We start from the raw sequence: 14,762 nt of genomic DNA, 5'->3' as shown, positions 1-14,762 counted from the left end.
CAATCTGTTTAGACAAAAAGTAGAAGAATGGGGGGTCATCACCACTTACGGCATATATACTGACAATCCATAACTTTTGGTTGTGTATATTTATTTTAATTATAAATCTACACTCTGGATCTGTAACTGCATCTAATACTGTAAAGTAAATATTTTTGTGAATTAAAATTGCTACTCCCTTTGCCTAGAATTATAGTAGGCAGAAAACAAATTAGGAAACTCAGGTGATTTATGATCATTTGCAGCTGTGACAGATTTATGAATCTCTTGTAATAACATCTGTCTGTAGTTTTTTAAGTTGGTTAAAAATCTTTAACTTTTTCACTCTGGTGCCGGCTCCATATACCGTCCATGTGAAAAAACTTAGTGTGCCCATAGTTGTGCATGTGTAGCTAAAGTTGGACAGCGCATGTCACCAAAGAAACACATACAGCCAAGTGAAATCATAGTCAGTGCTTCGTGTTGCCTGATTGAGAGTCCAGAAGCAGAGATTTAGGAAACAAAAAGATGATAAATTAAGAAAGTGCTGGGGGTAAGAGGGGGTGATAGGTGTAAGGTTATGTTTTGAAATATCAGTGTGTGTCCAAATGTGTGTGTGTGTGTGTGTGTGCGTGCGTGCCCGTGCATTGAACGGTTTAGCAAAAACAAGCAACAACCTTTTCTTTGACAATCTTTTCACATCAGATACACTAAACAGCATGGCTATAGCATCTGCTTCAACATTCTCCTTTGTCTGGAAGATATCCTGACCTCTGATATCATTTATCTTCTAAATTCAGAGGTTTCTTGTTCAAAACAGTTTGCTGAAAAGTCCTCCGATTACAACTGGCTGTGCTTGGTAGGACCAGCCCATCTTACTGTTGGAATATTTTAATATAGATTTATTTTATATTTTCTCCTATTCTTTAACTTGACTATTTGATTTTTATAACCTTTCATGATGTTTGTGTGAGTAAAAGATGTGATGAGTTTGTCTGCAGGCAAAGGTCATAAATGGAGCTGAGAAGGAAGCAGTCCGCAGTTGAGGATCATAAAGATGAAGGCTGATTGCGCTGAACGAAGACGCACTGATCCTAAGATTGGAGGAGATTGTGGAAGTGTGTTGTTAAAAGATAATGCTGTTTATGACCTGTTTAAGATGCAGCTGTTTTTTCCCATCCTTACAGAATAATGTTCTTTGTAACTAGGGACCCCCGAAAGATAATAAAAAGAGAGGGTCGGACAGATGGTTTTCAGAGCGGTAGGAGATTTGTAACTGAAAGCATCTCTCTCCGTTCTCCTCGCACCGAGTAAATAACTAATTATTTGTCTTTCTCTTCTTTTTGTGATGTTATAAGTATTGTAGGTTGTTTAAACCTGACATTATTTTGGTCCTTCGGAGCCGGATTCCAAATACGCCTGATGATTCCAGCGGGTTGGTGGAGTCCGCGTTTAAGTATTTAAACAAAAATACTAAGAAAATTCCGCGTTTAAAATGTGTGCATGTGACAAATGAATGGAGAATTTAAACCACTAGGCTTGCCTCATACCAAAGCAGTAGGATTGTAAGTGACTAACGTTTGTGGATGCAAAGGCAAGAATTCTCCACTCGAAAGAGTTGAAGTGAGAAATACCAAAAAAGGAGATTTTTCTGTCACCCTACTGAGCAGAATAATCCAGCATTTAGAATACCCTATGTATTTATATGATGGACCAAATTAAAATAAAAAAAATGGGAAAAGGGGCGAATAAAAATAAACTAAAAATGAATAACAATGCAAAGATTGGAAATTTATAGAAGCACAGGATCAAATTAAAATATTAAAATTAAAATATTTAGATAAATGGATAACCACATATCATTATGATGGTCGTTTAAATAAAAAAAAAATTAGTTAATCTATAGGATGCAATAATTAAAAGTACATTAAAAATGGACAAATGGACAAAGAAGGTTATGAGGATGTAGATTATTGGTTAAAAGTAACTAAAAAGAGAGAGATGTGATGCAGGAGAAAAGAATGGACGTTTTTGTGGAAAGCAGAAAAGGTCAGAGGGCTAAGAAGTAATTTTTGATGGACTTGCAAAGTAAAACAGCAGGACAAAAGAAAGTGAGTAAAAAGAGTAGGTGGAAAGTTTTTGTTTTGTACCAAAGATCTGATGAGGTTTGACAGGATTGGATGGGCTAAAATGAGTCCCTTTGGTGAATAAATCCATCCCCACCATGGCTGTACCTCATGTATGTTTTATTTGTGTTTATTTAATTTTTTTTTTGTTTTGAGGCGCTGGAGGCTGTTGATACAGCGTGTCATGGAGGTTCATGGCATGACATGGGTTTTTTCTGAGTAGCCTTAGAAAATATTTTACTCTTTTTAACAGCAGAACAAACAGAGTGAGGGGATTAATCGATAGGCTTACAGTTAAGATACAGACGCAGAGCTGACTACGCAGAAATAGCCAGAATGAAACAAAAAGAGGAAGAACCTTTTGAAGAATATAGGATTAGACTGACAAAAGTGTTTAAAATACATAGTGGTCTACAAGTAGATGAAAACGAGCAAGGAGCTTATTGACAGCAGGAAAAAAATGCACTACATGCTGGTTCCAGGGATGCAATTAATACCTGGGTAAGGAGACATTTTATAGGGTTCCCCACAGCAAATCTAGAAGACTATGTTAATCATGCCCTCCATGCAGAAAGAGTAATGAAGGATAAAAAACAAAAAAAAGATAGTCAACAACTTTTTTCAGCAAGAAGAAGAAGAACAGATTTATTATCAAAACAGCAGAGGAAGAGGAGGATTTAGAGGCAGAGGACAAAATCGCAGGTGTCAGAGAGGAAGAGTGAGCAGAGGAAATTACAGCCAATACACCTCAGGTTGTTGGTGTTGTGGGAGAGAAGGACATTTGATCAGAGACTGTCCTGGGAGGAAAAATAATAATTCAGCATGACTAGGACAGAAAACAAGTGAAATTGTTCCTAGTACCTCAGACACCAGAAATACAGGGGCAGGATGTCCTCCTAAATTTCCAGGACCTTCTCTCCCTAGATAGCATTAAACCTGAACTTACCTTACTGTTGAATGGAAAATCAATTACTTTTCTTTGTGATACCGGAGCATGCAGGACCACCTGTAGAGAAACAATCCCAAATCCCAGACTTAGTGATCAGCAAATAACAGTAAGGTCAGCTAGTGGGAAATTGACACAAGCCTGTGAGTCTGAACCAGTTTGGATAAGAAATCCCAATGGACAGTCATGCCAGCTATCTATTCTAATGTTCCCTGAGTGTCCGGTGAATCTATTGGGACAAGATGGATTATTACATCTGGGGTTAGCATTAATTCCGACCTCAGAAGGACATATTGTAGTAAAGAGAAAAGCAGAACTCAGTACGTCAGTTGCTGAAGTAGTGTTAGCAGAAGACACTAGGAAGCTCTGCAAAATGTGGACACCACCACACATATCTTTATTCAAGGATAAAGAACTCAAGTGGCAGGATATGGGAAAAATAGTGCAGAGGGCAAAAGATGCCACAGACTGGTTTGCAACAACAATGAATACAGAAATTAGTGCATCCACAAGATTAACTAGAAAATTATTATTTTGGACAGTGACAGTGTAAAAAGGGATACATTTGTATACAAAGCAACAATGAGAAATATTCCTTACTGAACAGGAGGAACAGTTCTTGACTGAAGTCCCTGATAAGTTATGATCAAAAGACCCTACTGATGTGGGTTTAGTAAAAGGAGTGTTACCTGTCCAAATTAGAGCATAAACAGAATACAGGCCCAGTGTAAAACAGTACCCTTTGAAATATGATGCTCGTGAAGGAATAAAACCAGTAATAAAGGATTTAATAACTGCAGGGGTGATAATAAAATGTGAGGATTCACCATGTAACACCCCCATTTTTCCAGTTAAAAAACAAGCTCCATCAACAGGATGGCGCATGGTACAAGACTTACAGGCAGTTAATAATGCAGTTGTTCAGAGAGCACCGTGTGTTCCTGATCATTATACATTATTAAATTCCCTAAGACCAGATGCTAGAATATTTACTGTAGTTGATATAAGCAATGCATTTTTCTCTGTACGTATAGATAAAAATAGTCAGTTCTGGTTTGCATTCACCTTTAAGGGACAAAGATATACTTATACCAGACTACCTCAAGCCTACTGTGAAAGTCCAACTATATACTCTCAGGTAATGAGTGCAAGTATGGCCAAGTTTGACCCTCCAGGAGGTAGTCAGGGTTTACTATACGTTGATGATGTGTTATTAGCTTCTTCTGATGAGGAGACCTGTAAAAATGACATTTAGCAGAAGAGGGACACAAAGTTAGTAAAAAGAAACTTCAGTTGTGCAAAAATGAGGTTAAATACCAAGGCCACAATCTTAGCGCAAGGGGACGCACAATTGTAGAAGAAAGAAAGACTGCAATATTATAAGTTCTAAAACCAGTAACAAAAAAGCAAATGATGTCCTTCCTTGGACTAACTAATTATTGTAGAAACTGGGTGCCAAATTATGCAGGAATAGTAGCTCCATTAAATAAATTAACGTATAAGGAAGAGCTGAAAATGATAAAAAACTATATTTGACCAGATAATAAACCTGTCCTACCAAAGAACCTTTATAAATGGGCGGCAATATTTGAGCCATCGTGTTTCACAATGTCTCAACAGGGAGGAAGAATAGGACAGATATATTAATATTATATAACATATGGATTTAATTCTTATTCAAAAAATGTTTGTAAAACATGTTTAACATGTGCAAAACATAATCCACAAGGGAATTTAAGACCACAAAGGGGACAATTTTCAAAACCAAGATACCCCTTACAAACAATTCATATGGATTTTATTGAGTTAAATCACAGTGAAGGGAAAAAAGTTCTGTTTAGTCATTATAGATGCATTTTCTAAATGGATAGAACTATTTCCAACTAAACATTACAAGCACTTCAGGGTTAACACCCTATGAAATGTTATTTGGAAGACCATACAGATTACCACAGTTAAAAAATAAGTGGGAGTTAGATGAAGAAGCTAACCTAGCTGATTATATGAGGAGTATGTTAGAAAAGCAACAGAAACAAAATCAAACTAATGTTTTATTTCCCAGCAGGAAAACCAACTAGTGGAACCAAAAGACTGGGTGTTAATAAGGAGTGTAGAAAAGAAATATTGGTATTCACCTAAGTGGGAGGACCCATATTAGGTATTATTAACCACTCCTACAGCAGTGAAAATAGCTGAGAGATCAACCTGGATTCACCTTATACATTGTAAAAAGGTCATTTTGGTTGAAAGCTCCGCCGGGGGAAGTGATTTACAGACTGATAATAGGGTGGACCCAGACATTTAGAGGCTGGAGAGACCCGAAAGTCAGTGAAGAAAATTAAGACACTGGAACCACTTAGAGGAGTCAAAATTTGGATGAACAATGCTTTTCGATGCTGGGTATTTATTTATTTTTCTCATATTGATTTTTTATATTTCTGGTACTTCTGGGAACCAGTCAAGATGAATTAGAATTGAACAACATCTGCTATGAGTCATATGAAACAAGTAGCGTTAAATCAAGGAAGGCAAGATAACCTAACTATGTGCACTAAACAAACTTCTTATACTTATGGTATTCAAGTGTGCGTGAAATCTAAAACCATAGCTGTGGTGCTGATCCCACTCATTAGCTTGACCAAATGAGGAAGGAAAGGGCAGGATTATAGAAGTTATAAATGGTACTTAACTAATGACAGAAGAGACACCTCATGGTCCATGATGGTAGCTGATGAAGGAAATAATTGGACACCAGAGTGGGGCACCACTGCTTATGCTAGTTATTAAAAGAAGTTGTTTAAGTTCCATAAAGCTGATAATGCAATCCAGGTAACAAAGCGAAGAGAGTAAAAATTATGTTAGGAAACTTAACCACTGATGACTAAGTTCCAGGTTATTACAGGATTATCAGGAACAAATAATAACTGGTTATTGATGGTAGAGCAAGAGGCTAACATGACTAAAAGAGATTGTGTTGTGTGTTTGGGTCCCAGGCTTTTGTTACAAGTAATTCCAGCTGTGATACCACAACTCTGTGTGATGGAAGTAAAGAATCAATATAATTTAATGAAATGTGTCAGCACTGGGATTCTGTTTTTCCTGTAATTACAGCAGATAAGAACAAACCAGTATTCTATAAATGGGTCACCACTGGAAACTACACATGTATAAATATGACAGAGAGAGGTAATAAATTGGGAAATCTCACTGCAGTATGGTGTACTACAATTGTAAAAGTAAATAAGTATTTTAAACCAGTCTCTAGAGGAGACATTTGGTGGTGGTGTGATGACAACAGGTTGTTTGATCGATTGCCTTCAAAACGTAACGGGACTCTGTGCTCTAATTACTTTATTGTTACCAGTTTCAGTATATTCTATGTAGATGAAGTAACAGATGGACAATCTAGTGCTAAATCCACATGATTGGTGTGATAGGAAGTGCAGAGAAGTAGCTTGGCAGACTGAGGGAGACTCTACATACATGGATGCTATAGATGAAGATAAATTAACTGATCAAGTAGCTGCAGGACTTGAATCAAGTATCTGTTGGTGGTGTATGAGGAACAAAAACGTGGACAGGATCAATTATATCCACTGCAATGTGCAAAAACTAGGAAATTGGACACAAAGTGGGTTTGAAACTCTCCATGACTAATTGGCTTCAACTTCCCTGATGGCATTCCAGAATAGAATTGCTTTGGACATGTTGTTTGCTGAAAAAGGAGGAGTTTGTGCTATTTTTGGAGAAAAACGTTGCACATTTATACCTAACAACACTGGGGCTGACAGTAGACTCACTAAAGTCATAGAACGTTTGAGATCTCTAAATGGCAAAATGAAGGAGCATTCTGGAGTAGACACCTCGATGTGGCACTCCTGGCTGGATGTGTTTGGGAAGTATAACATTTTAGTATCATCAGTAATAATTTCCTTTGCAGTGTTTGCTGCAATTTTGACATTGTGTTGATGTTGTTGTATTCCCTGCCTTCGTTCTCTTCTTAACCGTCTCATCACCACAGCTATTTCTCCTATGGAAGACAGAGTTACACAACTCTATGCATTATTTAAACATCAGGATGATGAAGATGATGAGGATGTGACTGACCACTTTTCTGACCTGTACGCAGATCCATCTCTATATGAATCTGTGATTTAAATGTCAGTAAGTTCCTCTGAGTATAATTGTCTTTGTACTCATGAAAATAATCTTATAGTTAAACTCTGACAGAAGTGGCTGTTAAGTGATATAAGAATATGAGCAAATATTTCTATAAACAAGGAGGAAATGTTGGAATATTTTAATATAGATTTATTTTATATTTTCTCATATTCTTTAACTTGACTATTTGATTTTATAACCTTTCATGATGTTTGTGTGAGTAAAGGATGTGGGGAGTTTGTCTGCAGGCAAAGGTCATAAATGGACCTGAGAAGGAAGCAGTCCGCAGTTGAGGATCATAAAGATGAAGGCTGATTGCACTGAACGAAGACGCACTGATCCTAAGATTGGAGGAGATTGTGGAAGTGTGTTGTTAAAAGATAATGCTGTTTATGACTTGTTTACGATGCAGCTGTTTTTTCCCATCCTTACAGAATAATGTTCTTTGTAACTAGGGACCCCCGAAAGATAATAAAAAGAGAGGGTTGGACAGATGGTTTTCAGAGCGGTAGGAGATTTGTAACTGAAAGCATCTCTCTCCGTTCTCCTCGCACCGAGTAAATAACACATTTTTTGTCTTTCTCTTCTTTTTGTGATGTTATAAGTATTGTAGGTTGTTTAAACCTGACACTTACCCTTGTCAGTTTTCCAGCTCTGATCCAGGCAGCTTTGATACTCTTCACTTCTGGTAAATACTCTAGGCTTACAGCTGCTGTCATAGTATTGCTGCCACCACGAGCAATGCACTGTTTCACCATATTAACACTGTTTTTTACGCAACTAGGGTTCGACCCAAAGAATTTATCTTTGATGTTCTCACAATGAATGACTGGAGACTTCCTCTTTCATGTCATTTCCTGGTGACTTTGGACTTGCAAAATTTAACAACGATTAATTGAACATGAAATTAATTCAATAAAAACCACTGATAAGAAATGTGTAGACTGCATGTGTTCAGCCCCTGTAGTGTGATACTCTTAAATAAAATTCAGTGTAACCACATCATTTGGTTAGTCAGAGAACCACAGTGGTGAGAGAGCTAACAGGATCATTAATATCAAGGACTCAACCTGTATGGTCACCATTCTTCCTTGAAACATGGCAGTGGCAGCATCATGCTATAGGCACTGTTAAGGTTGATATGGACATAGATAGAACTCTATTCAGGACAATCTGGGAAGACAACCTGTTAGTGACTGAAAAAAACATTTTAAACTTTGAGCAGGACAGCACTAAACATACAGCAGGATTTATAATAGAATGGCTTAGATCAAAGCAAAGTATGTATGTGCTAAAATGGCCTTGTCAAAGTCCAGATTTAAATACTACTGAGAATTTGTAGCAAAGTTGATGTGAATAAATGGATGAAAAACAACTACTGAACTACACAAACAAGAGAGATTGGTAAAACTCTGAATCCCAGAATGCACAGGCTTAATCTATTTTTGGGGCAACTACCAGGGAGGAGGGGTCACAGCTGGACGCTCCAGGACATCATAGTAGAAAACTCTGGTGCGCAGGCGTCGTCTTACCTGCAGCATTTCCAGAGTGGCATCGGGGAGACACATGCGCAGTAGCATCTGAATGTACTGTCCTTGCTGGTCAAGTAAAAGGGTGCATTCTTCAAAGACACTTGGATCCAAACGTTAAGTACATTCTACTGTCTGTGTCTCCAGAGACTGTATTACAGTTAAAAACAAGTCTACTCACCTTAAACCTATCTTTCTTAGCTTGTGCAAAAAAGAAGCTGAACCAGAGATTCCTCAAGAAGAGGCAGTGTCTCTTCTCTTCTAATCTTGTCGAGGATGCAGCTTTCCCTCTCCCTGACTGTGTGAGGAGCAGAAGCTTTCCCTCTCAGCTGTTCATCAATACTGTTCATGTAAGGGGATGTGTCTGGGCAGAGAAAATTATTTAGGATAAAACAATATAAAAAAAAATATTTATTTCATTGTGTTTTGCTTTTTTTGGTATCTATTATCAGCTAAGCCAATGCTAGTGGCCAATGAGCCTAGCCGGAGCTGAGGCTACCGGTGATTCAAACATTATTTCAAAGAGTGGTTTAAACACTGGTAATGTGAGTTTACTTCCTTTTATGTGTTTTCCCTCAATCTCCTCTCAGTGACCTGCTGAAATATGTATGCATAGTTCTTAAAAAGATGCTAAATATTCTCCAGTACACCTAATGCTAAAACTAAAAGCTCTGCTATTGCTATATGCTAAGCCACTATTAGCTCTACTGTGCTCACACGCAGCTAGTTTGTACATTCACCATCTTGTGAGAGCCCAAAAACAATTTTCACCCCATAAAGTCTCAACTCTATTTAAAATGCATTCACTGTGAGGGCTAATTCAACATAACATTAAGAATCAATTGTCCAAAAGGTTAAGATTTCTTACTTTTAAATGTTTAATAAAAAATTAAATGTTATATCCCCTTCTGATTTGCATTGTGAACTGGTTGTTGGAACACATATTAAGTGTTGCTTCCGCCTCTCTGCCTGCTCAGATGCTTTTCTCCTAAGCTCCCTGGTTGCTCGCATTCTTTTACTCCTAACTTTTTATCTCTTAGCCAAAATTACGGAAATATTGGACTAAAACTACTTCTTACCAGCAACTCCCAAGGATTATTATTTTTATTATTTTTTTCTAAAGGATTTTGAGGTTTTTATAATCGAACTCGAAATAAGGACAATCTGACACCAGCTAATCAGCACAAAATGCCTCCCTTCACCACAGAGGACTTTGACAAACTTTTACAAAAATTGGCTGTTTTGTAGATGAAAATCCATTGACTAGAAGTGAATGTGGAGGTGAATATGGGGTACAGCGATGATTCAACTCTGCCTGTGATCCCAAGCAGTGACAGCCAGCTCAACGACTCAGCCGGCAATCAGAACACTGAGAATAAACCTACCTGCAGACCCCCCTGGCATGTTTTAGGGGCATGCCCTAAAAATCAAGGTGGACGACTCACTGGAAGATCTCAGCAATTCAATAAATTAGAATGACCAGAATTACAGAGAAATGCCCCCGTTTCCCCTCGGAAAAGGAGACTTCGACAGCGAGCTGCTGTCACAACAACTGATAGGAGTGAGACAGCTGGAAATAATGGAGTTCGCCTCCAAAACAGATTTGCTCCACTACAGAATGAAAACCAGGAAAATGATCCATCTTCTGAGAACAATAAAAGGTTTGAGAACAGCCTTCATCCTAAACAGTCTTCCCCTAAATTGCCAGAGAAAAAGCGCCCCACCAGACAAAGAACCCTAATAGTGGTCAACACAGCTGAGGATGGGATTAACAACTTCTGCAACAAGAAAAACACAGAAGTTATGATTGGTACCAGTAATGTGGTGTCCGATATCTCAGAGAATATTCTTGCAATCACAGAAAAGCGTCCATCTCTAGAAAACCTTATTATACACTGTGGAGCCATGGATGACGTGGCTAAGAAAAAATCAGAAGGTTTGAAGGAGGATTTCACTCGTCTGATGAATATTGTTGGAGGTCTCAATATCAAGGTGTTTCTCAGCGGACCCTTTGCACCGATTTTCTGTGGAGATAAGGTATTTTCCAGACTTCTGATGCCACCACACCTGTGATCTTCATCGACAACTTTAATATTTTTTGGGAAAAAAGGCAACTCTTCAAGCAAGATGGTTTCTGTTTGAACAAACCAGGAGCCAGACATCTCACATCTAATCTCATCTATTCAGTAAATAATCCGCCAGCAGCGTCAACCTTCAGCAGAGAACATGGAGTATCACCAACAATGATAACGCTGCCTCCAACAGCTCCAGCAGAGACAACCGGCCAGTTGGCTGAGAAAGAGAGGTCATCACAAAAGGTCTCCCCGTCGAAATCCAGAGGAGAAGTGGACCCCCCAGTTAAACCCCCATCCCCCCAGACCCCGACCCAGACCGCAATAACTCTCCCATCTGCCCACTGAGCCCACTTTTTGCTTTACTGGATTCTGATAACATGAAAGGAGCTCTTACGATCGGGACCCAAATGGCTCTGACATCTTCTCCATTCAACACCCCCCGTGGCCGAGGCCCTGCTACTAAACCAACATCTTCCAAATGCCGCAGACCTCCACTACCTCCTAATCTATCTCCTCCTAATCAGGACCTGCAAATCACTTCTCTGTGATACAATCTGGGCCTCAGTGGTAACTCTATCAGAAATGAGCATGTCCAGGAAAAACTTGGGCCCCTAATAGGAGATAGTTGTAAAATCTCTGTGCTTATACGTGACAGAAAGAACAAAACCAAAAGGATAAGAGACAGTAATAAACAATTAACAAAAGCCATAAACTGTCAGGTACAAACAAACACAAAGTTAATATCAGCAACTATGTCATATAAACTGGCTTTATTGAACATTAGATCTCTGTCAGGAAAATCATTTTTTATCAATGACTTCATTACTGACCACGATCTTGATGTTCTGTTTTTAACAGAAACATGGTTACATGAATTTAGTGAAGCTCCCATTCTGATAGTCGACACCTCCGAAGTACAATTTTCTTTGTGAGAGCAGACAGCAAAGAAAAGGTGGAGGGGGGGGGGCCACTTTGTTTAAAGATTTATTAGAGTGTAAAAAAGTATTTCTGGGCAAATTTGACTCTTTTGAATATTTGGCTCTCCAGTTAAAGAGCCCTGTCCGAACCATGTTCTTGAATATTTACAGGCCTCCTAAGTCCAAAACTGTCACGGTGTGACATGTTGGGTTTTGTTTTATGGTCTCTTGTGGTTTATTTTGTCTAGATGTTTTTATTTTGGTTTGAGTATTCAGTCTTTCACCTGCTCCCTCTGTCTCCCTGTGTCCATGTCACACCTGTTTCTTTGATTGTCTGCCCTATGTTTTCCTCTCATGTCTCTCAGTATATTAGTTGGTCTGTGTTCTTTGTTCCCCGCTGGTTCCTCTGTCACGATCCCTGGTTCTGTTTTCTCTACAATTTCCTGCAGAAATGTAAGTTTTTGTCTGGATTCTTTGTAGTACCTGCAGTTACTCGCTATGTGTTTGTAAATACCTCTGGAAATAAAATCTGAAGACTCTTACAAACATGCTGCTCCCAAGCTCTTGTCTGCGCTTTGGTCCGATCCGAACACAGAACCTGACAGTAGGAACCAGCCAGTACCAGGACCAAGCGGACAAACAAAATGAGCTGAAGAAGTGGGTATGACAGCAGAGGGAGGATTTAAAGAAGATGTACGGCGATGAGGTGGAGATTGTACCTTCACCCATGTTGTTCCAGGAAATGGAGGAAGCTGAGTGACGCCAACCGACGCCGGTATCTCCATTCTCCATACCGGGTCGGATCTGCTCCAGTTTGCCTCCAACAGTCTCAGCCACCCCCGCCTCTTTACGCCGTCGTCGTCATCGCCACAAGCCCTCCTCGTCACCCACAGTAACAGCAGCTGCCCCAGAGTAATTCACGTCAGCAGCAACTTCTGCTGCAGCCAATTTTCCCGCTGGGTTCGGCTCCTGCCCCGGACGACGTCGTCGCCGCGGAGCAGTCGCCGTTGGGGAGGTACGGATGGGCGCTTCCAACCCTTCCTTGGAGGGTCCGTCCTCCATGATCTCCTCGCAGCTGTTTTCCCCGGAGTCTGTGGATAGTCACCCAACGCCCTGTGCAGTTCCCCAGCTGTCAGTGCAACCTCCAGCCCATAATTGGCTGCAAGCCAGGCTGGAGAAAATGAAAAAAAGACTTCATGAGGCAACGATGCTTCAGTTTTGGACGCCATTTAATGGCACATCCCGAGGATCTGGACTAGGTGCACTCTGTTTTACAGGCTGAATTCATTACAGAGGGATTACAGATTATCGGCTTCTTCACTGGCTACTTCGCCGCAGGCCTCCTGACCGTCAGCTCCTTCATCGTCGGCCTTTGTTTTTCTCCTGGTTGGATCATTTATTTTTATTTTTATTTTTATTTTTTTGTTTGGACTTAGAAGAAATCGTACAGCAACTAAGCTCTTCTTCCTGCTGTCTCGATCTTTTACCAACAGCTTTTCTTAAGAAAGCTTTGCCCGTAATAACATCAGATTTAACACAAATAATAAACACGTCCCTTTTGTCAGGTTTTTTCCCCAAGGCTCTGAAAACAGCAATTATCAAACCTCTATTGAAAAAGAGCAACTTGTTAGCTGCTACTACAGAACTACAGGCCTATATCAAACCTCCTCTTCATCAGTAAGATTATTGAAAAAGCTGTGTTTCAACAGTTAAACAACTTCCTAACAATGACCAACTGCTTCGATGTCTTCCAGTCAGGCTTCCGTGCTCACCACAGTACAGAGACTGCTCTTGTCAAGGTGTTCAATGACATCCGTATAAATGCAGACTGTGGAAGAACCACAGTGCTGGTATTATTGGACCTTAGTGCAGCATTCGACACTGTTGATCACTCCATTTTATTAGAGCGCCTGGAAAACTGGGTCGGCCTTTCTGGTACAGCACTCAACTGGTTTAAATCCTACTTGAAGGACAGGGACTTTTTTGTGTCAGTAGGTAATTTTACATCAGAGAGCACAAAAATCACATGTGGTGTTCGCCAAGGGTCCATCTTAGGGCCCCTCCTATTATTTTTTATTTTTTTTACCGTGTCCTGTCCGGCAGAGTATCGCTCAGAATTGTTGTCTGAGTGCCAAGAAATTGCCCAACAGATTTACTTTCACAAACAGAGCATCCCAGCTAATGCTTTAAAGCTCTGCTTGATATTTATAGAAGAAACCTTATTATAAACTTCTTTGGGAATATTTCAATTGTTACGGACACGAAGACTGAAATAAAAAGGAAAAATTAAACTCAAAAAAGAGAGAGATGGGGAAAAAGGGGAGAAAAGGAGGAAAGAGTGGAGGAGAGAAAGAAGAAGAAAGAGAATACAAGATTACACCCTGCTTGCTTATACACCTACAGCTGTTTTTTTTAAGTTTTTTTTTAACAAAATAGTACATGGTAATTCTGAATGTAAAATGTACTTAGTGAGAGGTGCCGCTAAAAATAGAACATCTGTGTGTCTGTCAACACCTGAAGCTTAACACCTGCGAGTATGAGTGTGGACGCGCTTTTGTATACAAGGTTTCTCCACAAAAATATGCAATAGCGAGTGTGAGGACCCACAGGCCTGCCCCATGGTCCCCGGACGGACACTGAGGAGAACTGAGTCACAGACATCTAAAGGCCCCCCAAAGCACAAGAACCCCAGGAGAACCACCGCCAGGACTACCGCAACCCCCCCAGAGAAGAGCAGTGAAGAGTCCCAGGGGAACCACCCAGCAGCGACAGTGCAGAAGCCCCAGGGAGCCGCAGCGACGAGTCCACAGGTCCCACCGGCAGCCGTCCACGCCTGAGCAGATCCAGCCATGGACCCAAAGGCCCAAGACCCCGGGACACACCTCCCCCCAAGCAGAGGCCCGACAGAGCCAAGGGGGCCAGGCCCCGGCAAGCAGTCACCGGGAGTGAGCCAGCCCACACCAAAGCTTCCGGCCGCGGACACCGAGAACCACAAGTACACCAGTGGGCAGAGACTCCAACCACCAGCA

This window comes from Girardinichthys multiradiatus, chromosome 13 (assembly GCF_021462225.1).
Source record: "Girardinichthys multiradiatus isolate DD_20200921_A chromosome 13, DD_fGirMul_XY1, whole genome shotgun sequence".
Classification (NCBI taxonomy): Eukaryota; Metazoa; Chordata; class Actinopteri; order Cyprinodontiformes; family Goodeidae; genus Girardinichthys; species Girardinichthys multiradiatus.
This window is presented reverse-complemented; position numbering follows the sequence as displayed.